At 40.4% G+C, this 25,747-nt stretch overlaps 1 protein-coding gene and 1 pseudogene across 12 annotated transcripts in view; both read left to right on the forward strand.

The window, feature by feature from the left end:
- The window catches only part of adgrl3.1 (adhesion G protein-coupled receptor L3.1), a 1,303,645-nt gene that overhangs the window by 95,674 nt on the left and 1,182,224 nt on the right, over positions 1–25,747 (forward strand). The window lies entirely within an intron of this gene.
- LOC127528011 (uncharacterized protein K02A2.6-like) lies at positions 19,878–22,719 on the forward strand (annotated as a pseudogene).

The raw sequence follows: 25,747 nt of genomic DNA on the forward strand, positions 1-25,747 counted from the left end.
AATGACTGACTGACTGTTCAGAAAACTAACATAGAGAGAATGAGCAGCAGATAGCCTCTGGGTACAGTAATTGAACCCATGACACTTGAACAAGCATGCCTCAACTCATTAAAGTCATACTTAGCAGTACTTACAAATGTAGTGTATCCTCAAGTTCTTCATCAAAGATGTCTTTCTCAATAAAGTCAAAACTTTTCTTTGAATCTCACTGAAGTTTTGCGCATAGTTATGCTTAACGATTCCTAAAGATGAGCTGTTAGATAGGCATTCAATTTGTTGCTATTTACAAACAGCTATGACATATGCAGTAGTGCAGTGACCAATCATATATCCATCCATCCATTTTCTAACCCGCTGAATCCAAACACAGGGTCACAGGGGTCTGCTGGAGCCAATCCCAGCCAATACAGGGCGCAAGGCAGGGAACCAATCCCGGGCAGGGCGCCAACCCACCGCAGGACACACACACCCACCCATACACCAAGCACACACTAGGGACAATTTAGAATCACCAATTGACCTAACCTGCATGTCTTTGGACTTTGGGAGGAAACCGGAGCACTTGGAGGAAACCCATGCAGACACGGGGAGAACATGTAAACTCCACGCATGGAGGTCCCGGGAAGCGAACCCAGGTCTTCTTACTGCGAGGCAGCAGCGCTACCACTGCGCCACCGTGCCGCCCCCAATCATATATGACTATACATAATTAGAAGGCTCTGAACCTCGGCTACCCAATGCAATGAGCCTTTCACTGCATGTGGCTTGATATAGGAGGGATATGTGATAAATGCAGGCTAACAAAGCTGTGACATGCTGCTCGCGTAGTTTTATCTGTGTGCAAATCATATATTTTAATAATGAAAGGGAGCAGACAACATTCAAATGTATGATTTATTTAAAAGGAGACACCTTTGGGTATGTAAAATGCCTTTATTGCTTTTGATTGACTTGTAGGTTTATTTCATCATACACAAACAAGTTTGAAATAATAAGTTTGCATAAGTGGTTAATTAAATAGAAGCTCCTTATCTGTGTGTGACTGGTGAGCATGCGATTGAGCAAGCTTGTACTTAGTACGGCAACTCACATTTTGAATTAGAAAAAAAATAAATAAATAGAGAAGAATTTGCCTTTGCTGCTTACTAAACAGTGGACATATTAGATGTTTATTTTACATTGTAATGGACTGGCATCCCGACGGGGAATGAACAAAGATCCTTGGAAGCCAGTACAATGGAAGGAACTGGGGTAGATGAGTACTTTTAAATATTTTCTCCCCCAATACACAAGGTGGCAGCCTCCCTGGATAAGGATTTCCACATGGACACCCACAGGGCATGCTGGGACCTGTGGTCCCGTGGGGCAGCCTTTTTGGGTTCCTGAGGGGCCTGAAGGTATTCACAATCCCTACTTTTTCTGATTACCCGCAATTACTTCCATTGGGCTATGCCCTAGCACGGGAAGTACTCCTGGGTCCCAAATAAAAGAGACCACTCAGTGTCATCCAGTACAAAGCTAGCCTGGGAGAAGTGGAAGAAAAGAAAGAGAGAGAAGAATTGTGTTGTGGTGTATTTATGATATTTTTGGAACCTTTGTGGAAGGTATTTTGTAAAAATGAACCTTTTATTATACCATATTATATTATGCATCTGTAAAGTTGTATCTTGAATTTGGGGTGCTGCAACAACCCCTGGTGGTCACAACATGTAAACTTGTTAAGCATGTTAGTCTTGTATTGTCTTGATATTTTATTTTCTTTAATGTCATATTTATAATGGATAGTTTGTGAAAATGTTTTATTATTTAAAAAGTGTGAATTTTAAGAGAATTTTATTTGTTTAAATATTTTATGGTCATTGAGCAATGTTCCTGGATATGACGTTAAATTGCATCCTGCCTTGCAAGCGGTCCTTATGGGGGTTGGTGGCAGGATTGCCACTCTAGCCTCAGTAAAAAAAAAACTTTCTCTGAGACGACAGACTGGACTCCTTTCTGCTCTATGTGGGAGTAGCTCTGTTGCAGCTGTCCATAGGAAGGCTGATCACGTTATGAAGGAATGGTGGAAAGCCCTCCGGATTCCCCCCCCAAGAAGTGTCAAAACCATCAGAGAACCAATGGGGTCAGACCTGTTAGGGATCAGAAATGGTATGGTGCTAAGGTGCTGCCCGCTGCACGGCGGCACTCAGGTCCCAATATGAGGCGGCCCATACGGGTAGGCTTGTGAAACGTCTTGTCTCTCTAGCTTCCGGAGGGTGGGACTGGACTGTGTCTCTGCTTTGGGGATTTGCCAACCAGGATCCTGAGCTGTTTCGTCATGTGCTGGCTGCAGAAGCACGCTGTACCAGTGCATGCTCCCCAACCTGACCTGATCTGACCTGTACAATAAGCCTACAGAATGTCATGTTATTTATGTAAAATAAACAAGCAATGACTTTGGTCTGTAATTTAATTATAAAAATGTCACTTTAATATTGAAAATGAGGTTTCTATATGTGTAGATGTGAAGGGGCTAAATGTAAAAAAATTAAAGGTGTAGCGGGGCTACATAGTTAGTGTTGTCAAATGTCAGTACTGAGTGCGTCTCGTCTCCATTGTCCTGTTTGCTGTTTATGTGTGTATCAGATGATGGAAGGAGACCGCAACCTCAAACCTGGAAAACACCTGTTCATTATTAATCAATTACAGCTGTCACAGAACTATTTAAGTAAAGAGAGAGAGAGAGAGAAGAGAGGAGAGGAGAGGAGAAAGGAGACCATTTGTTTTCAACCACATATCAACTTACTTGCTGTTTTTTTCACATCGCGCCTTTGCACCAGTTTGTTTTTCATTTTGCCTGACTGTCTTTCATCCTTCATCTGCTGAGACCCCGGGGTCGATTCGTCATCCACCATACGCCGAGGAATCACGGTGAGGTTGCTCCATTTGCCGGAAAAATCAAACAACGCATTTTTCTCTAGTTCAGTCATCTGTATTCAGGACAGTTTTTATAACCGGACTCAAGTTCACAATCATTCAGTATATCATTCATTTCTTGTTATTTGTGTTGTTTGTTATATGTTACAGGTGCAAGGGAGGGTTTTGTTGTATTTATATATGGTGGTGTTTCGTTGTTGATGTGGTGGAGGGATATTTATATTTATATGTTTCTTTCTATTTTTGCATTTGTCTTGTTGTTTCATTTAATACATTTAATCAGTTTAATTTTACATACCTGCTTTTGTGAGTTTATATTTACACCGTCGATTGTGGGGAAAAGTGTACTTTGTTAGAGGTACGGCTTGATATTTAGATTCATTCTCAGTAAATAATCCAGGCCACAGGTCTTGGAGGTGTAGCTGCCGGCTGGGTAAGGGGTCGGCCGTTACAAAGGTAAAAAAAAAACAAAAGATTTGTATCAAAATTCTAGAAACATAAAATCGATGGTCAGTTTTGGCCCTAGAAAACTGTTTAGAACATCCCTGAAACTCATTGTAATTCTTTCAATGCTATAATGCTCTAAATGTTGCTTAGTTGATACCCATATACCATCTGAAAATGAGTGCAAGTAGAAGGAAAGGAGTTTTGTTTTCTTAATTAGACATTTTTATTTCTATTTTGACTATCATAGCTACGTCAGACTTCAAAAAAACTACTAGTAAATGTTATATTTTTCTGTCTAAAGCGCATGTTTTACTCCTTTGTTTTAAACCTTGCATTTACTTCTTTTAGAACGAGTTTGATGTATTTGTTCCAGATAGAAGTTCTGTTCAATCTCTAAATTACTAAAATGCCATATGATGGTGCAGTGATTAAAAATGTTTCATCACACATCCAATGTTCTGCATTCTAGTTCTGATAGTGTTCTGAAAGGAGTTTTCTCATTCTGCATTTGTCTGTGGTATTTCTCCCCTTATTTCCATTGTTCCCCTACATCCACAATAAAGTGTGTATTAGGTTAACTGGAGGTTCCAAATTTACCATGTATGAGTTCAGATGTATGCCTGAGTATGACCAGCAGTGGACTGCCCTACTTTCTAGAGCTGGTTCCTGCCTTGTGTGTGATGATGCTATGAAGTCTGTTCAGCATATTAATGAAATTTGCAAATTTGTGAAAGTTTGTGCAAATCAGCTTTCACTTTCTCTGTATTTTGGACGTGGTGATATTTTTCAATCAGATAAGTCATGGACTCTTGCTGCAATATATCAACACAACACAATAATGAACACCATAAAACACAAATACAAATTCATTTCATCATTTTTAACGCTAAAGAAAAAGGCACAGACTTTGTACATTTTCTTTCCTTTATTCTATTATAACAAATTAACCCAGGATACATAATTTATTCAGAACTGACTTTTAAATGTTCTTATTACAGTTGTGATATTTTAGCAAGTTAATTGGATTAATTTTGCTTTCTTCACAACTCTCATGTACTTGCTTAACACTCAATGCCTCAAGCTCCTTTGTGACAAGTGTGTGTGTGTGTGTGTGTGTCACAGACTTTGAAAATGCTGCATGACTGAAGTTGCTGAGTTAATTGAAGGTTAATTATTTTTCCTACTAAATTTAGAAGGTGCAACAGATGAAGACTTATCCTTAACACAGCTTATTACTTCAGCCAAGGCAATGTCAATAACCATAAATATATATATTTATTATTACATTTGCTTGCTTTACCTTTATTAAACTCAATTCTAAAGAGAGGTTCTATTTAAAAAGATCTTTATATTGTACGTGTTATGGTTATCCCTATATATTTAAAGTATTTTGATATTATAAAAGGATAGGTATCCAATCTGGTATAATATGGTAGATAATTCAATATGATAAGTACACTTTTATTCAAATTACTTTTGCAGAGATTTTTATAGAGATAATTGGGGGTCTGATATATAGAGCACCCTTTTGTCTGCGTATAGTGATAATTTCTGTTGAAGTCCTTCTGTGATTATCCTGTTTATCTAAGTTTTCTTCCAGAGATTAATAGCAAATGATTCACTGGCTAACAAGAAAAGCATTGGTGATACTGGGCATGCTTGTTGAGGACCTCATAATAATTTAAAATAATCTGGCTTCTGAACTATGTAAATCCATTCAGATACTCTAGGCTCAGCACAAATCTATGCAATGTAGTAAGTAGATATCCCCTTTCCACTTTATTAAAGGCTTTTCTGCATCCAAAGATAGTAAGACTTTTGGTGAGTCAGATTTTGTGGGTGGGTATATTGCATTAAACAGGAGCTGAAGATTTAAGGCTAAGTATCTGCCTTTAATATATCTAGTTTAGATGTTAAAGAATAAAGCACTCTCTCAGTCCTTCAGGCTAAGAATTTTGCTAGTATCACAGCATCATTATTCAGGAGTGAAATTGATCTGTTTGAAGTATTTGTTTTTCGAGAGGTTGTTGATGCTTGGTGGAATGTTTGGTTAAACTTTTATTTTCCCTAGCTTCTATGAACATTGTTAATAAGAATGAAGCTAACTTAGTTGAATTTCTTTTTATAAAATTCCATTGAGTAGCCACCTGGGCCTGAAAACTTTCATAGGGTGGCACGGTGGTGGAGTGGTAGCGCTGCTGCCTTGCAGTTAGGAGACCCGGGTCCTCCCTGCGTGGAGTTTGCATGTTCTCCCTGTGTCTGCGTGGGTTTCCTCCCACAGTCCAAAGACATGCAGGTTAGGAGCATTGGTGATCCTCAATTGTCCCTAGTGTGTGTGTGTGTGTACTCTGCATTGAGCTAGCACCCTGCCTGGTTTCCTGCCTTGTGCCCTGTGTTGGCTGGGATTGGCTCCAGCAGACCCCCATGATCCTGTAGTTAGGATATAGCGGGTTTGATAATGGATGGATGGATTTGCACCAATAATATCTGCCTGTGATATTTGTATTTTGTCAAAACACTCCTAAACTTCTGTGTCATCTTTTTCACACTGAGAGGAATATAAGGACTTATAGTATTCCTCAAAAATGTCAGTTATCTCTTTTTGCTCCATGATGTTATTTCCATTTATGCTGGTAATTTATTTTTATTGCATTGTAAACATTTTGCTCATGGATTTTTTTAGCTGAAATCTTAATCTATTCTGGACATCTCTGTAAATACTTCTGCTAATTCTGTAGTTTGTCTTTAGGAGATAAATAATTTATCCCCTTTACCTATTAATAGGTTTAATGGTGGAAAGATGTATTTAACAAGACACTTCCAGACTGGTTCACCAGTAATATGCTATGATTGTGCAAGATTTTTTGTATTATTTTATGGTTTTTTTTTGTATTCTTTCACATTTTTTAATGTAACTGGGGTTTGGTAATATATAATGTCCAATTCTATGTTTTTGTTACTTCTAAATTGACATTGAAAATGACAAAGGAGGGAACCTTACACCTATGCATGCTGTCTCCTTGTTAACAACACTTTTCATTAAAATTTGTGTTCAGCATTGCACTTTCTGCTTTTTTTTTACTTTCTCTTACTGTATGTATTGTTTATGGATGCAATTGCCTATTTTTTGTATTGAATTTGGATTTATTTTTATGAACTATGCCTTGACTGAATTTGCAGCCTCAAGAACAACTGATTTGAATATTTTTGTGGTTCACTGGATGAAACTTTCTTTTGGTTGCCTGCTTCTGCCTGAATTATGAACAGATTTTCATTTTTCTTTGCACCGGGGAGATCTTAGATATACTGGATTGTTGCCAATGACTTTTATATGTGCTTCAACTGGAGAAATGAACTGATGTACACACCCACCTGGCTTGCGGCTCTAGGGCGACCACTCTTGTGATTCTACGGTTATATGTTGGAACATCTAAATTCTGGACGTTATCTTAAAGTATATCTTATAATATCTTGTAATCAGTTAATTGCTCAGTCTCCAGTGGTATCAGTTTGTGCTTCTACTGGATTCTTGCAACGTTGCTATCACTATGCATTTGTGGCAACCAACCTGCCCATCTCACTTTCTCCATTGTGCTACTCTGCTTAATTGTGTTTAAGTATTGGCTTTTTACTATGCTGAAATACTCTCATGATAAACTCCCATATATTAATTAAGCAATTTGTCCAGAGCAAATGGTCAGATTGGAATGTCCTAAAAGACATTGGTATTGTGTGGTGCCTGAAATATTTACATCGTGGATTGGGTTTCCTCCACTGCTGGGTTGTTAACGAAAAGCATTTGTTCAGGAATATGCCATCCATCTGAAGGCTTTAGAAATAAGAGTGTTAGTGTGCCATTAATCTGCAGTATGGTAAGATAAATTTTGGTTATGCATCTGTGTACAACAAACCCTCATTAGCTAATATTGCATTAATACAAGATCTCTAAATGGGAGAGCATTGGTGCTATCAGAATTCATTACAGACTCCAACATTGATATATCGTGCTTAACAGAAATTAAGCAAAAAACAAATGAATTTATGCCTCTAACGGCGACAATACCATCCGGATACATTTACTTTACAGAGGCTCACAGCTCAAGACAAGGAAAAGGGGTCACAGATCTGAGCTAAACATCTAAAGAATTTCAATTGAATATTCATTGTCTTTTGAGTGGTTGGCTCTTAAACTAATAACAAAATGTGGTCAACTAACATAAACCCATTTATATATTTCCCTGTGTTCCCACTCCAGCCAGCTCCTTTTCTAAATTTTCACCAGTCACATCTGCATTTGTTAATGACCTACTTTTTTAGATTAGACTGATCAATTGTGTACTGGACCCCATCCCCAGCACACTTCTTAAATCCTGCCTTTATACCTGGATGAGTGGAGAATTCCTCATGTCCTGAAGTGTCTTTTGCTCTAGGTGGAAGTTCTCATCATACCTTATTTATTATGCTAAGCAACGTTGTGTTGCGTTGCAGCAATCTATTAGGCAGCGACAGTGTCATGAAGAAGTTGTCTGTTGTTACGGTTCTGCCCTTGTCCAGATACAGCTCCATAAGCTTTATGACTACATTCTTGGAAAATCTTTCTCCCATGGGATGACTGGGGTCCTTTCCTAAAAAAGGAACAGCATTGCACGTGTTCTTTGTCTCCAAGTCTGTTGCAATCCAAAACGTTATGCCAAATTTGTCAGGTTTGGTCGAGATGTATTGCAAGAAAGGTCAACAGAACTTGGCTGGAAACAGTTGCTTATATGTTGTTCAGGGTTGTAACTCAAAATGCAGTTCTGAACAAAATGTTTCCAGATGTCCAAAATGGCAGCAAATCTGTTGTTTTTCACATGTTCTGCATGGGTGTCCTTGTTGTCAAAGCACAAATTCCCCATGACAGTTTGATAGCAGACATGGGGCATCATATCTTTGATTGCTGGTACAACGAATAGTCTAGACCAGGCATCAACCGTGGCACCAACTGTGGTCATCACTGCTCTTGTGAAAAGAATGGATATAAATGTCATCAACTCATAGAGACATTTCAATAGAATAGAATAAAATAGCATTTATTCTCATACATTACTTTCTGGCATGCTCTGTATGTTTTTTTGGGGGGTACATTAGTGCCATATTATAAAAAAAATTGTTCAAATGACATTTTGGTGTGTATGTGTACAGACTGTGAAGTCCAAATACCGTTTTCAAATAAAGACATTTTCATACATGTGTGAGTGTGTTTCACATTCAAGGAGATACATTTGATATAATAAATACATTTATTTTGAGTAACACTCTGTGTAAATTTGTTACATGTAAAAGTTAATGCTAAATGACAATTTATGTCTGTGTGCCATTGTACTTACATTGACGTCATATAAGTGCGATTGTCACAAAAGTAAAAACTCACATTCAAGTGGATACATTTACTATAATAAATATATATTTGATTTGTCAATGTCAATGTCAATTTATTTATATAGCACATTTAAAACAACATAGTAATGCGGTGGCCAAAGTGCTTTACAATTATAGAATAAAAGAAAAACAAAACAATTAACATAAAACATAAATAGAAATAAAATATATGAACATAAAATAAGATACATAATAAATAGAAGTAATGTTATATAATCACAGAGGAAACCATCAGTATTACTGAAGGTCACGGAATGCAAGTGAATAGAAATGAGTTTTTAATCTTGTTTTAAACAGTTCAATTGTAGACGACTCCTTTATATGATGAGGTAAAGAGTTCCACAGGCGAGGCACAGCAGCTGCAAAGGCCCTGTCCCCCTTGATTGTACACTTGGTACGAGGGACAACAAGAGACAACTGATCAGAATATCTAAGCACTCTGGATGGCTGGTGTAAAACACACAGTTCAGATAAATATGCAGGAGCAAGCCCATGTAAAGATTTAAAAACTAGCAGCAAGATTTTAAAATCAATTCGAAAACTGACAGGAAGCCAGTGTAAAGAAGCTAAAATAGGAGAAACAGAGTCATACTCTCTTGCCCCAACCAGAAAGCGAGCTGCAGCATTTTGGACCAGCTGTAACCTGTGTATCAGAGATTTGTTAATCCCAGAATACAGCGAGTTGCACTAATCGAGGCGAGAAAAAATAAAAGCATGAGTAGCTTTGTGTGTACAAGACCTAACATTTCTTATTTCGTTGTACATTTACACAGATCATTGTAGACACAGAACACGCATGAAATGTATTTATTTCAAATAATGATATATCATTACTTACATAATTCCTTACAACTCATTGCTAGATAAAATCTTTAATGCAGTAATAAATAGAGAGGGATGAATAGAACTGGCTGAATTAGAGATGGATGAGTGCAGGCTGTGTGTCGCTAATTGACACATTAGCAAAGGAAAAGCAGTTATCGGTGGGCAATTGGTGAGGTGATAAGGAAATATGACTTTCCTCGCATATGTCAGGAAAAATAGGGTGATCACGGAAAACAAAAATTTTTGCAGGCTTTTAGGGAAACTAATTTAAAGCAATAAGCTCCTTCATTCACTCTTGGCGATCTTCTCATCAGACCTTTTTCTACCATAAGGAATCTTGATGTAATTTTTGATTCCTCCTTTTCTTATTCCACCCACATAGGCTATATAAAAAATTTTCTATCACATCTGCAAATTCAAAACTCCGCTGCAAGAGTCCTTACACAGACCAACAACAGCGAGTACATAACACCTATCCTGCTTAAATTTTATTAATAATCTATAAAGCTTTAAATGGCCTTGCACCAGACTGCATTAGTGACCATCTTCATCACTATGCTTCTGTTCGCTCACAAAGGACCACTGAGTATGTCAATCTTGTTGTGCCCCATACTAACCCGCACTCTTTGGGTGAGAGGGCTTTCAGCTCTATAGAGCCTAGACTTTGGAATGACCTCCCTAAATTAATCAGATCATGAGAATCAATACATTCTTTAACACTAGAATTACCAGAGTCTACGAAAAAACTCGTAGATCCGGCCCACCTTAAAACCGTTCTCACCTCTCTTTTGTCTTCTAAATGTGCCGATTAAGAGGAGCAGCGAGCAGCCGGCTATTCCATCCCCCACCGTCGCAGAACGTTCACTAAGTTTTCCCAGCTCATGCCTTGTTTGATTACCTGGGAGTGACTGAACTGCTGGAGTTTTAGAATAGAAATAATAGACCGCTATTTGGAATACATGCATTTCATGCGTGTTCCGTTTCTACTGTAATCTGTGTAAACACATTGCTAAAACAGAAACTTTTTCATATTTTAGTAATAAATGTTAAAAAATGTAGGCATAAACTATGGAATGTGTAAAGCCTGAGTTCCTAAGATCAAATTAACACTTCCACAAAAGCTTCACACATCCTATGACAGCTTCCGTGGCGTAGCGTGCTAAGATTTGCCTCTCAGATCGAGTAGCTTTTCTCTGCCTCACAAACATGAGTTCAATTCCCCGCTAGGGATAAAGTGTTACATCTTTTTTTTCTTTTTAACCTCAAACGGACATAAAATTTGTAAATTGGTATGCACTGTCAGTTAATGAGATCGTTATATTTTCATGTGGGATGCTCCTTTTAAAATATTTTTTTAACAATTGAGACTGCAATTAACATGAACAACTGTCCTTATAACTTATTTTTTTCAAGATCCATAACACACAGACAGACAGAGCACTGCGTAATACAGAGACAGACAGGCAGAGATATACAAACAAACAGGGAAGGCACATGTACTGAAAGAAAAAAAATCAACATGCGCGTTGTTTCTGCAGCACTGAATAAGCTCACCTGCTCTAACATCACCCCTCCCCCGATCTGGCTCTTTAAGTAACAGCGCAAGTACAGACGCAAACCAAGTGTAATCAAGAGTCCTGGTTCGATCCCCACTCACTCCTATATTTGCCGTTTTCAGTAGTAAGCTGCTCTTTTTGTTAATATTATACAGTACACACATGCACTTGATTTGTGTCTGTACTTGCGCTGTTACTTAGAGAGTCAGATCGGGGGAGGGGTGATGTTAGAGCGGGTGAGCTTATTCAGTGCTGCAGAAACAACGCACGTTGATTTTTTTTTTCTTTCAGTACATGTGCCTTCCCTGTTTATTTGTATATCTCTGCCTGTCTGTCTCTGTATTACGCAGTGCTCTGTCTGTCTGTGTGTTATGGATCTTGAAAAAATAAGTTATAAGGACGGTTTGCTGACTTGGAGCACCACTGCCTTACTGTGCCACACAGACGCGAGTTCGATTCCCAGCTTTGAAGAAAGTGTTTTTTTTTTCCTCAAACGGACATTGAATTAATAAATTGGTATGCACTGTAAATCGTTAACTTTAAAATGTCAATCGCGGTTATTTCTGTTGATTAATTCATGCTTTTTTACTTAGAGTCAGATACAGGAGCTTTTTCAGCTTATTCAGCTTCTGATCTGACTCAAATAGCGCCAGTATAACTTCACACCCAACCTGACGCTGTTCGTTTTCAAATAATATTGCATTACTTCGACGATGTTTTCTGATTGGTACTATTCGCGTCATAAAATGATTTCTTCAAAACGTCACATATATTTGTCTCTTTCTTTTTTTAAAATGTGCGTTGTAGCACTCAGCAACTGGCCACCTGCATGTTCTTGTGCACACTAAATCAGACAGCGCTATATGCAATCATCAGATTCAAATGTTAACAGTTATATAGCACAGAATGGAAATCAGCAGTTCTTAGCATTCCACCTACTGTAACTTGCTTTCTTTTTTCTTCGGTTATAGTCTTGAATAAAAGTGCACTTGTTTTGTTATACTTTTACATCAACATATGTTCCTGTGTTTGAGCTACATGGGCATGCTCAAAAAATACACGTATAATTCCACGAAAAGTGCATGCAGACACTTCATTTCGCAAGCATTGGTACGACAATGCAGTCACAAGTATACTGCAGAGCTTTAGCGCGTCTTTATGTGAAAACAGCATCAGATGGGGAGTGTCTGATGATTGCATATTGCGCTGAAGTTACTGCTCTTTACTATGCTTTCCTCTGCATGTCCTGGAGTACAAAAGAAACAGCATACAGCAACACGTGGGGACTGGCAATACTGGGGGAAAAAAACAGGCGGTCGTATGTATCGTGATACACTGCAGAACTATAGCGCATCTTTATGTAAAAACAGCAGTGTCAGGTGGGGGGCGGTAGGGATGGATCCTGAACGCGACTGAGACAATGAAAAGTGAATTTTAAAAAAATAAAGCTAACCTTTACAAATATCATAAATTACACTGGCTGTTACAGACTGAAATCAAATGTATCATTTTATTCTAAAATAGTGAAAACAAGAACACTTCTCAAAAGGGAGTTGTGCAGGATCGAACTCATGACCTTCTGATTCCCAGCAAGCGACTGATACTGTCACACCACGGAGGCAGTGATAGTAAAGTCATGTCAATGTCTCACACTAAGACGGGTTTTTTTGGTGGTGGCTTTTTTTTGTACCTTTTGTGAAAGTGTTTCTTTGATATTTGGACTTCAGGCTTCATACATTATATAGTTTATGCCTACATTTTGTCATTTGCTACTAGAATATTGTAAACCGTTTCTGTTTTAACAATGTGTTTACACAGATTACTGTAGAAATGCAACACATATGAAATGCGTGTGTTCCAAATAACAATCTTATTATTTCTACTCTAAAACTCCACTTCACTCCCAGATAATCAATCAAGGCATTAGCTGGGAAAAGCTTGTTTACGTTATAAGTCGTTGGGGGGATGGAATAGCCGGCTGCTGGCAGCATGTCTTTATCAGTACATTTAGATGACAAAAGACGCTGGCGGAGAGGTGAGAAAGGTTTTAAGAAGCGATTTAAGGTGGGCCGGATCTACGAGTTTTTTCGTAGGCTCTGGTAATTCTAGTGTTAAAAAGAAAGTTAAAACTCATTTGTTCGGGATGTGGTTTAACTTAACCTGACATTCTGCCCCTTTTTTCAGTTTACTTTTCTGTTCAGATGCTCAGGATTATTTGTGTGTGTTATATCACGAATTATGTAATTTATTGAGGTTTCTTCCAGTACTGAATTTAGTATTCTATCTGATTTTATATTTTATTCTATTTAAGCTTTGTACAGTATATCATGTATTTACCTGCTTTTAGTGTTATATACGGATATTATTTGTATCCAGTCTTAAATTTACCCTGCTGTTCTTTCTGAGACTCTATGAAACACATGGGAATGGTGCTATAGAATCAAAATGTATTATCATCATTATTATAATTATAATAATAATAATTCTTATTATCGGGTCCTCCCTGCGTGGAGTTTGTATGTTCTCCCCGTGTCTGCGTGGGTTTCCTCTGGGTGCTCCGGTTTCCTCCCACAGTCCAAAGACATGCAGGTTAGGTCGATTGGCGATTTTAAATTGGCCCTAGTGTGTGCTTGGTGTGTGGGTATGTGTGTGTGCCCTGCGGTGGGTTGGCGCCCTGCCTGGGATTGGTTCCCTGCCTTGTGCCCTGTGTTGGCTGGGATTGGCTCCAGCAGACCCCTGTGACCCTGTGTTTGGATTCAGCGGGTTGGGAAATGGATGGATAATTATTATTATTATTAAATTCATTTTGGCATGGTTAAAAATTGTTCACATTTGTTTTTATTTTAATATGCACTATTTTGTTTCTCCATGGATGCTGCCACATATCATAATTCAATTTAATTTTTTCCATGAATGATTTTCTGATTTCAGTAATGTAGACCATATTCTATGTATTGTGAAAATGATAGGTTTTAACGGGGAAGACAATGTCTTTAGCATATGAACATTGCAAGTGGTAATTATTCCTACACTTGCATTGTGTATATGAAAGACTTACCATAATTTTTAAAAACAATTTACACCAATATGCATTTCTATAGCACATTTTCATACACAGAATGTAGCTGAAAGTGTTTTACAAGATGTCAAAGAAATAGTTACAAGAAAAGACTTGTAGTTGCCTTCCTGCTTGTCACTATATGACAACTATAAGTGTGAAATGTGTAACATCAACACTGCAACAGTATAAAGTTCAGTGTCATGAGCTTCCAGGTTGTCCACAGTTGTGGATACTTTGAAAAGGTATCGGCCTATGTCTTTTGCTTGTGCTAATGGATTTTCAGTTTGGGTTAGCACTGAGGCTTGGGTGCACGATCGTTTGATTTTTTTGTATTGATCTCTTGTTTTATTTAACTGCTATGGTTTTTGCCTTTCCCATCATCTGGTCCATTTTCTTAAAAAATGTACCTTATCAAGTGTGGCAGAATATACTGGAAATGATTCAAACGTGTTATTATCATATATTGTTTTTCATTCTTATATTTTCCTTCAGAAATTTTGCATAGATTTCTTTCCTGTTATAATTTTTTGAGTTGAAAACTTGTTTCTGTTATTATTTTTTACTTTTGGAGTGACTTTGAATTAGACACATCTTAATTTGTTTATTACAAGATACAATTTTTTTTTTCTGTGTTTTAAGTTTTTTACAGTTACTAGCCTGGTTCATATGCTAGGATGACAATAATGCATGATGTCACCTTTGTAGAGCTGTAGAATTCCAGGCTGCCCCTGATAGTAAATATCCATCCATCCATTTTCCAACCCGCTGAATCCGAACACAGGGTCACGGGGGTCTGCTGGAGCCAATCCCAGCCAACACAGGGCACAAGGCAGGAACCAATCCCGGGCAGGGTGCCAACCCACTGATAGTAAATATTCTAAAGTAAAGTATTTTGGTTAGTTATCACAGTTATTGAACTTTTGGCTATGGATTAGAACATTAGAAAAGGTGTGATGGGAACAGGCCTTTCATTTCAATAAGCTTATCCTATTCCTCTAGATCAGGCATGTCAAACTCACTACTATTGGTGGGCCGCTTTGACTGCCATACGTGTGTCATCGGGCCGCACTGTAACAAATACTATTATACTATTATACAAAGTTACTGTAGCTTTCTTTCCAATACTGAAAACTTTAAAAAATGTAACACTTAAAGTTTAAAGTTTAAAGAATAGCAATTTATTTCCATACAGTCTCCATACAACAGTGTAGAATTAGAGTCTTAGCCTCTTAGCTAGGTCTTTATTATATTATATTCATTATATTATATTCATTGCTTATATAGTAGCCTTACAGTGTGAGATTTATTTCTTTTGTCCCGACACTTGGCATCTCTTGTTAGTAACCAGTTAGTCAATATCAGGCTGGAAATCTTGTGCAGCTGCAACTTTTATGAGGGATGAAAGATGCTCGACGGTAAGTCTTGAGCGATGTGGGGTTTTGGTAACTTTCATTAATGAAAACAATTGCTCACAAAGGTAAGTGCTTCCGAACATTGACAGTACTCTTGATGCCAACTTACGGATCTGCACATACGAGGGTGGCAGGTAAGCATACAAGCCTGGCACACCAACTTCGTTGTATTTTGCCTTCAGAAATCAATCAATCAATTCCATTTGGATATTCTCAGGCGCATTCTCAACGTTGTAAGAGAACAGCGCAATGCCCTGTTTGTGTGAACTGAAATCTTGAAAATGCTCACTGAATTCATTGCTCAGTAATTCAAGTTGGAAAACAAATCTTTCAAAAATCAAATTTTACTTTACTAAGTTGACTTCAAAGTTTATATTGTAAAATAACGCGATATGCAAAAAGCCACCTGACCTACAATAATTTTACAAACTCAAAATCACAAAAATATGTTAATAAACAACTCACCAACTTCTCGCGTCAACTTCAGATCTTCAGCTGTAGTCTGCACTAACTGTTCGTTACAATACTAGCACAAAATTACATGAAACTAGAGCAAAAAAACGTGAAAATATGCGGGCTATTTCTACTCGTGATGGTCAGTTCTGCCCAGTGGCCAGTCTCAGCAGCCCAGTCAGTAGTGTAGCCTTAACAGGGGCGGCTCATGGCAGCCCTGGGCAGAGAAAGAATCGGTGGCCCCTTCGCCTGGCAATGTCAATACTGTATGTTATGCACGGCGGATGGCTACATCCGTTGCGGACACTGCATAGCCGTCTCGTGCTCATGACACGCTTCTATATACGCGTGTCCGTAACTTGTAAACCAAGTGGCGGCCCATAATATTTTCATTACGGCAGAACGTTATAATACTACATATAGCTTACTGCTCCGACTCTAGCAACATTTGTAAATACAGCGTACTAATTAACAAGAAACACAATGTTTTTCAGCCACATTGCCGTCAGCTGTGTCGTTATTTTCTCTTTCTGTTTTATATTCAATATATATATTGGCGTGGCAGTCCCTGGGATTTGACGGCACTGTTTGCACATGCCTAAGGCCGCCCCTGCTGCCTGCTGCTGCAGCCTAGCACTTCAGTTGTGACGCTGCGGCTCATTAACTTTGGTCAAGGCTCGTGGCTATACTAGCAGATGATGTTTCCGGTACCGTAATGCCATGGGAAAACACGCTTTTGTCAGAAGGCAGAAGTAAGAAAAGTCAATAAGTAACACCGAAGATGCAGAATGATTCAATCACAAACGATAGTAATCATTTTGTACAAGTTCAGTGCTAACTAGGATCTGTCATGCGGATTTCTTGTTGCGGGCCGCGTGTTTGACATGCCTGCTCTAGATTGTCAAAGATAACATCAAGTCAAGATCTGAAGCTCCCTAAAATCCTACTCTCCACTACTTTGTAGTTTATTCAATATGTCTATGGCTCTTTGTGTAAAGAAAATTTTCTAACATTTATGTAACATCTGCCCTTAACAAGTTTTCAACTGTGTCACCATATTCATTATGCAACATTTATTTTAAAGTAACAACTGTGATCTACTGTACTTATTTCTTTTATATGTATAAACACTTCAATTATGCCACTTCTTAATCTTTGTTTCGTGTGGGAAGCAGCCCAGACACAGACAGACGGACATCGTTTTAAGTCCAACACACGTTTATTTACAATTCAAGTGAAGCACAACTCAGTGCCACAGCACCAATCACCCCACAAGTCCAGGCAAACACACACTGCCTTTCCTCTCTTCAGGCCACCTCTTTCCTCTCCCAGACCTCGTCCTCTTCCACCCGACTCCAGCCCTGAATGAAGGGAGGCGGCCCCTTTTATAAGCACCCGGATGTGCTTCAGGTGTTTCCCAGCAATCTTCCACCGACACTCCCCAGTGTGGCGGAAGTGCCGGCTGCAACCCCGGAAGCACTCCGGGTGTCCCTGCTTCTCTTCCCCCCAGCACTTCCGGGTGTGGCGGAAGTGCTGAGTTTCCAGGGCTGCCAAGGCATCCGGGCGCCCCCTGGCGGTGACCATGGGCCCTTACAGGGTTGAGCTTCAAAGCTCAGTACCCGTGGCCCCCAAAGCAACCAGGGCGGTCGCCCCCTCGTGGTCTGGAGGAGGCACAAGCCCTTCTCCAGTCCTCCTGGGCGTCCTGGCTGGGTACCACCCCCAGCTGCGTGCCACATTCGTTAAACTAAAAACATTCAGCTCTTTCACTCTGTTCTCATAGCATACACTTCTTAATCCCAAAATCAGCGTAGTCACTTTTCCTGGACTTTCTCCAGTGCTGCTATGTTTTTTTTTTGTAATATGCAGACCAAAACTGAACACAGTACACAGCACAGTAAAATAAATTACATCTGCCACACATCTTCCCAAGCCTGTATGCTATCCATGTCCTTCTGTAGCAATTTAGCTGATTCTACATCTTGTTTGGTATTATCTGCAAACTTAAGCAGCTTATTAAGTATATTCTTTTCCGTATTCTTTATGTATATTAAAAAGACCAGCAGCTCCTGCACTGATCACTGAATGATACCACTTTTAACATCATATAATTCGGAAAATTCCTTGATATATTGACTGTTTGTTTAGTACTTAGGATTCAACATTCAATATTTTATGAATCATTAATGAGCAACATAGGCTGTGGGAAAATGACATCCATCATTTAAACAAACCTTGCTCACATTACTTTCTAAACAATAGAAACACTGTTATGTATTGTATTAAAGTACCTGTTTCACATTGCCGATAGTAACCATTAGGTGGCACCAAGCAATGGATATGTGGTGTATACTAGAGAGTTTCTTTTTGTTAAGGCAATAAAGAAGTGTGTGGTCGGATACTCCGCTATACGGAAAAAGTCAGTGTCTGTGTGTGTTTGTGAAATTAATAGCATGCAACATAACATAAATTGGCGACGAATTGTGTCAACGAAAGAACCGACCGCGCTGTGTATTGGCTAGCTAGTGAGCTGGTTTAGACTTAAAGGAGCCTCTTTTTCCACCGCTGAGTCTAACGTGGAGTGCAAGGTGCCGACGACATGGCTGGAGTAATCGCACGGATGGATCCCTTCGAGGACGCTGGTGAGCAATGGACGACGTATATTGAACGTTTTGAACATTACATACTGGCTAATGACATTACGGCCGCAAAGAAATTGCCTGTGTTGTTTAGTGTAATGGGACCTAAAACGTACGGACTACTACGCAGTTTGGTAGCACCTACGAAGCCAGGAGAGATGGAGTATCACCGTGTTGTGGAAGTTTTACAAGCCCATTTCTCCCCGAAACCACTTGTGATAGCAGAAAGATATCGGTTCCACAAGCGTAATCAGGGGGAAGGGGAAATGATAGCACAGTACGTAGCGATGCTGAAAAGTCTTTCAGAACATTGTGAGTTTGGTGCATATTTGGAAGACGCACTACGAGACAGGTTTGTTTGTGGACTAAAGTCTGAAACTGTTCAGAAGCGCCTGTTGACGGAGAAAGATCTCACGTTTCAGAAAGCAGTGGATTACGCAGTTTCCGCGGAGACGGCAGCGCGCGACGTGCAGCAGTTAAATGCTTCCCTTAAAGTGAATGTGGTGCTTTCTAAAAACTGTGACAAATGCCGCTGTTGCGGGAAAATGAATCATACTGATGAGGATTGTTGGTATAAAGACCGTGACTGCCACCAGTGTGGAAAAAAAGGCCACACTAAGAACATGTGTAGGAACAAAACCAAAAGCTATCAGAACGGAGGAAAGAAATGGAAAGAGGGAGATCTTACACGAAAGGATAATGCCATTAAGAGAAGGATGCAAACTAATAAGAAGAGAATTCATCAGGTTGAGGCCGAGAAAGATGAAAGTGAGAGTGAAGAAAATAAATCTGATACTGACAATGAGTTAGGACTGTATTCTTTGTCTCAAAAAGGCAAATATTCACGAATTTCCGTGCTGCCTATAGTAAATGGGAAGAAAATGGAAATGGAATTGGATACTGGAGCTGCAGTGTCTTTGATTCCTTGGGAGCAGTACAGAAGCACACTGAGCCAAGTGGCTCTGCAACCCACGGATATCATGCTAAAGATATACACTGGGGAGCCACTGGCACCAGAAGGGGTTATCAAAGTGCAGGTCAAATTAAATAATCAATGTGCTAAGTTGCCTTTGATGTAGTGAAAGTAGATGCACCCCCACTGTTTGGTAGAGAATGGCTGAGAGTTATTAAACTGAACTGGAAAGACTTAAAGATGGTGCATGCCATTGAGCAAAGAAAAAAAGAAAACTTGGAGTCTGTGTTAAAGAGACACTCAGCTGTTTTCTCTAAAAAGCTAGGCACAATGAAAGGAATTAAGGCCAGACTGACTCTCAGACCTAACAGTGCACCCAAATTCTGTCCACCACGGAACGTCCCTTATGCTCTTCGACCTCGAGTGGAGGCCGAATTAAAACCCTTGACTGCGCTTGGGGTGATCTCACCAGTGGAGCACAGTTACTGGGCCACACCCGTGGTGCCCGTAAGCAAAAAGGATGGCACAATTAGACTATGTGGGGATTTCAAGGTTACACTTAACCCAGCTCTCTGTGTGGATAAATACCCGATTCCACGCATTGAGGACCTTTTTGCCTCGCTAGCAGGTGGTCAACGCTTTAGTAAATTAGACTTGTCAAATGCCTACCTACAGATGGAGGTGGAAGAGAAGTCTAGGAAGCTGCTGACTATCTTAACGCAAAAAGGACTATTCTGTTTTAATCGCTTACCCTTTGGTGTAGCGTCATCACCCGCTTTATTTGAGAAGGCTATGGACCAAGTGCTTCTTGGATTGCCGTATACTCACTGTTACCTGGATGACATCCTTGTGAGTGGCCCTGATGAGCAGACCCACCTCAAAACTTTGGATACAGTTCTGGGTAGGCTAGAGGAGTATGGCCTGCATCTCAAGCAAGAGAAGTGCTTGTTCTTCCAGGAGTCTGTGGAATATTTGGGTCACATAATTGATGCAGCAGGACTTCACAAATCGCCAGAAAAGGTGCGTGCCATTGTGGAGGCCCCAGCACCACAGGAGGTTAGTCAATTGCATTCTTTTCTGGGAATGTTAAACTACTATGGACGCTTCATCCCTGACCTATCCACTATCTTGAAACCACTGAATGAACTGCTAAATAAGGAAAAGCGATGGCATTGGACATCAGCCTGTGAGTCCGCTTTCCAGGAAGCTAAATTACTCCTAGTATCGCAGGACGTATTGACTCATTATCATCCAGAACTGCCCCTTCGACTTGCGTGCGACGCTTCACCTAATGGGGTCGGAGCTGTGCTCTCACACGTCATGCCTGATGGCAAAGAAAAAACCGATAGCCTATGCATCACGATCTCTTAGTAAAGCGGAACAAAATTATGCTCAGATCGAGAGGGAGGCGCTAGCGATAGTCTTTGGAGTACGCAAGTTCCACCACTATCTCTATGGTAACAAGTTCACGCTGCTCACGGACCATCGCCCATTAACCTCCATCTTGAGCCCATCGAAAAGTACGCCTTCAATGGCTGCCGCCCGAATGAAGCGTTGGGCACTCCTCCTGTCTGCGCATGATTACAGCATTCAATATCGGAAAGGTGCATTACATGCCAATGCTGATGGTCTTTCACGCTTACCAATCCCCCATGCTCACGAAGAGAAACTAAGCGCAGTAGACATATTTTACACATCTCAGTTGGACACTCTACCAGTTAGTGACACCGAGATCAGACGGCACACCATGTCTGACCCTATTTTATCTCGTGTTGTGTAAATGGTCACCACTGGGCATTTTCCAGCTGCAAAGGATGCAGATGAAGAAATGGCACCCTACTTACTGCGCCGGCATGATCTCACAATACAACTGGGATGCCTCCTGTGGGGTGTGAGAGTGATTGTTCCACCAAAACTGCGTCCCCGGGTTCTGAAAGAGCTCCATATAGCACATCCAGGTATAGTGCGAATGAAAAGCTTGGCACGCAGTTATGTATGGTGGCCTGGCATCGACTCTCAAATTGAGCTCCAAGCTAAATCCTGCCACTCTTGTCAGAGTATGCAAAAAGAGCCCGGGCTAGCAACTTTACATCCTTGGATGTGGCCCACTAGTCCCTGGGAAAGGATACATGTGGACTTTGTGGGTCCATTTGAAGGAAATATGTACTTGATAGTGATAGATGCACATTCCAAGTGGCCTGAGGTACATATTATGGACAACACCACAGCCGGTAAGACCATTCAGGTGCTCAGGAGCCTTTTTAGTCGATATGGCATTCCACACATCCTTGTGAGCGACAACGGACCTCAGTTCTGTTCTGAAGAGTTTGGTACATTCTTGAAGTCCAACGGAGTAAAACATATCCGCTCAGCACCGTACCATCCTGCCACCAATGGCTTGGCCGAGCGTTTCGTGCAGACATTCAAACATTCCTTAAAATCTTCTAGAGGCACAGCACTTGTGCAACAACGCCTGGATACATTTCTTTTAACATACCGCAATACCCCTCATGCAACAACAAAGGAGATACCAGCTATGTTGTTCCTCGGACGCAAGCTGCGATCACGGCTGGATTTCCTGAAACCCAATATTGCTGGTGTAGTGCACAGGTCACAAGATGCTCAACAAGAGCGCCGCCAACCACACTCCAAGGACAGACGGTTTGATTTAGGAGAGCCTGTCCTCGTGCGTGATTATAGTAAGGGGGAGGAGAAGTGGACCCAAGGTGTTGTCATGGAGAAGACTGGACCAGTGTCATACAAGATTAATGTGGGGCAACAAGGAGTATGGAAACGCCATGTGGACCAGATGCTGACACGACCCAATCCAGAGCTTCAGCAGTCTGCAGTGAACCTTCCTGTGGACCCCCCGGTGTTACTTCCCCAGAGTGATAATAGTACCACACATCACCCTAGTACATCTCACCATGACAAGAATGATCCAGTTCCAGAGATAGATATACCACCGAAAACACCCAAGTCCACTGATTCACAAAACACAGAGCATACTCTGGTAACAGAGACTGTCAGACATTATCCTGTGAGGATCACTAAACCACCACTACGCTACCATGATGAGTGAACACCCACCGAGATGGAGAACATACAAATGTGTGACTGTTCAAGTTCAGAGATATATTCTTTTTCAGAGTTCTGAGATACATTTGTTATATATATAAAAAACAACAAAAAAAAAAAAAATATATATATATCCATCCATCCATCCATTTTCCAACCCGCTGAATCCGAACACAGGGTCACGGGGGTCTGCTGGAGCCAATCCCAGCCAACACAGGGCACAAGGCAGGAAACAATCCTGGGCAGGGTGCCAACCCACCGCAGGACACACACAAACACACCCAGCACACACTAGGGCCAATTTAGAATCGCCAATCCACCTAACCTGCATGTCTTTGGAATGTGGGAGGAAACCGGAGCGCCCGGAGAAAACCCACGCAGACACGGGGAGAACAGGCAAACTCCACGCAGGGAGGACCCGGGAATCGAACCCAGGTCCCCAGATCTCCCAACTGCGAGGCAGCAGCGCTACCCACTGCGCCACCGTGCCGCCCTATATATATATATATATATATATATATATATCTTTGTTATTGACAATCAATCTTAGCAGGGAGGAGATATGTTATGTATTGTATTAAAGTACCTGTTTCACATTGCCGATAGTAACCAGTAGGTGGCACCAAGCAATGGATATGTGGTGTATACTAGAGAGTTTCTTTTTGTTAAGGCAATAAAGAAGTGTGTGGTCGGATACTCCGCTATACGGAAAAAGTCAGTGTCTGTGTGTGTTTGTGAAATTAATAGCACGCAACATAACAAACACCCTTGTAACTTCCCTAGATTTCATCCTGTCTTCCTCATACATTCTTATATGAAATTGTTGGCAAAAGCACTTGCTAATTGTATTTAAAGTTCCATCAGGAAACTAATAAATCCAGACCATCTTCCATCACTGTTCTTATATTATTGAATCTGTTCCATCTCTACCTCGTCCTTATGCACTATTCACAATTGATGAAGTGAAGGCCATTGACAGGATAAATTGGAACTTTCTAGGACAAGTTAAGTTAAAAATTAGATTCAGTGGTTGGTGTATTAATTTCTTACTTATTAGTTCCCCTTCTCCAGTATTTTTATACAAATTCAGATGTCTCACACCATTTCCATATGTATAAAAGTGCCATACAAAATTGCCCTTTTACACATCTGTTATACTATGTTTTGTTATTTAAGTTTAATGTCACTGTTCTCTGTGCCCACTGTTATGGACTCATTCATACAGGCAGACCAAGTATGGTACACAGGGGCACCGCATCTTCATTTGGAATTGCCGAGCCAGGCACAGGACTGGAGGGCTGAGAGACAGCTGGAGAATTGAGTGGTCAGCCTAGAGACAGACTGGTATGTTTCTGTCCTCTGTTGGCGCACTTTCCTTGTTGGGAGAATGGGAGCTGTATGTAGGCATTGTGCTGTTCCTGTGTTTTTGAAGGTGGGGTTTGAGTCCTTTCCTGTCCTTGTTTGGATCCAAGAGAAGGAGCCTGCACATGGAGCAACCCGAATATAAGGATGGAACTATGGCCAACACTTTGAAGCTGCCGGGCGGAAGATTATGTCTTCCGTCCGAGGCCAGGCAAAAGATTATGTCTTCCGTCCGGTTAAAATCCTTTCAGCGTGGCAAACGAAAGATGGCAAGACTGAGTAGATCAAGATACCCACGTGCTTGATATGTCTGTCGTAAGCTTCCTGTTTGTAATACAGCATGAACCCGTCAATAAAGAGCTAAATTATCTTTTATGCTTCTCGTGTAATCTTGTAACCATCATATTGCATGAGGGGTGGGGATAATACCTTTTTTATTTATAATTATTTAAATTCAAGTAAATTAAAACGCCGCAATTCAAAAGAACACATTTCCAGAGAGCTAATGCCTCTTAAGGAAACAACATCCTATTTTTCAATCTCCCTTAACCAGACCACTGACTATTTACTTTCACATCTCTGACCTGTCCTCCCCTCTACTATCCATGATTTCTTCATGTCCTTATCTCCCACATGTTCTTAACCTTTTCCACTCAACTTCAGATAACAGGTAATAGGCATTGCAACTGTAAACAACATGGCCATGGCTATACAAAGTACAAAGGCCGTAGTTGCCAGATAGCAGTGACCATATAAAAAACACAAACTGGCACCACAGGAATAGGGATAACATTAATAAACAAGATGAAAAAAACACACAAATTCCTGAAATAACTGCATTTTATTGAATATGTGAAAAATGTGGATGCATCATAGATGAATAGAATGTTGGTTGACTACACAGAAGTATAGCATGTAGCAGCTACTGCCAGCCAGCAGACTATGCAGATATGACAAAGCGAATAAAAACACAGTCTAGTTTGTTGGGATTATGGGATCCTCAGACAAATAATTGGAGAAACAGGCAAAAAAGCCAGTAGAAGCATTTTGGATGAAGCATAGAATTAGACTAGACTACCGATGTGCAGAGACAGTGCATTGCCAAGAACCAAAACACAAAAAAGTATTTGCAACAACTGAGAGAAAACAACATGGCAATCTGAAGTGAAAAAGAGCCAAACAACTGCTGCTTGCTTAGAGACAGCCTCAGTTAATCTTTCATTTAAGTGGAGGTGTGCGTTTATCAACAATGGTTTCAGATATAGTTCTTACTTCTGAAAAGTAGTAATCTTAAAATTACTACCAACTTCTGGTACTTTTAGGTTTCTGTGTTTAATTTGTAGTATTATACTTATAAAAGCTTGGGACGTGGAATGTCACCTCTCTGAAGGGGAAGGAGCCTGAGCTAGTGCACGAGGTTGAGAGGTTCCGGCTAGATATAGTCTGACTCACCTCGACGCAGAGCTTGGAACCAATTTTCTTGAGAGGGCCTGGACTCTCTACCACTCTGGAGTTGCCCCCGGTGAGAGGCGCTGAGCGGGTGTGGGCATACTTATTGCCCCCCAACTTGGAGCCTGTTCATTGGGGTTTACAACGGTGGACGAGAGGGTATCCTCCCTCCGCCTTCAGGTGGGGGGAATGGGTCCTAACTGTTGTTTGCGCATATGCGC

Source organism: Erpetoichthys calabaricus, chromosome 5 (genome assembly GCF_900747795.2).
Source record: "Erpetoichthys calabaricus chromosome 5, fErpCal1.3, whole genome shotgun sequence".
Classification (NCBI taxonomy): Eukaryota; Metazoa; Chordata; class Cladistia; order Polypteriformes; family Polypteridae; genus Erpetoichthys; species Erpetoichthys calabaricus.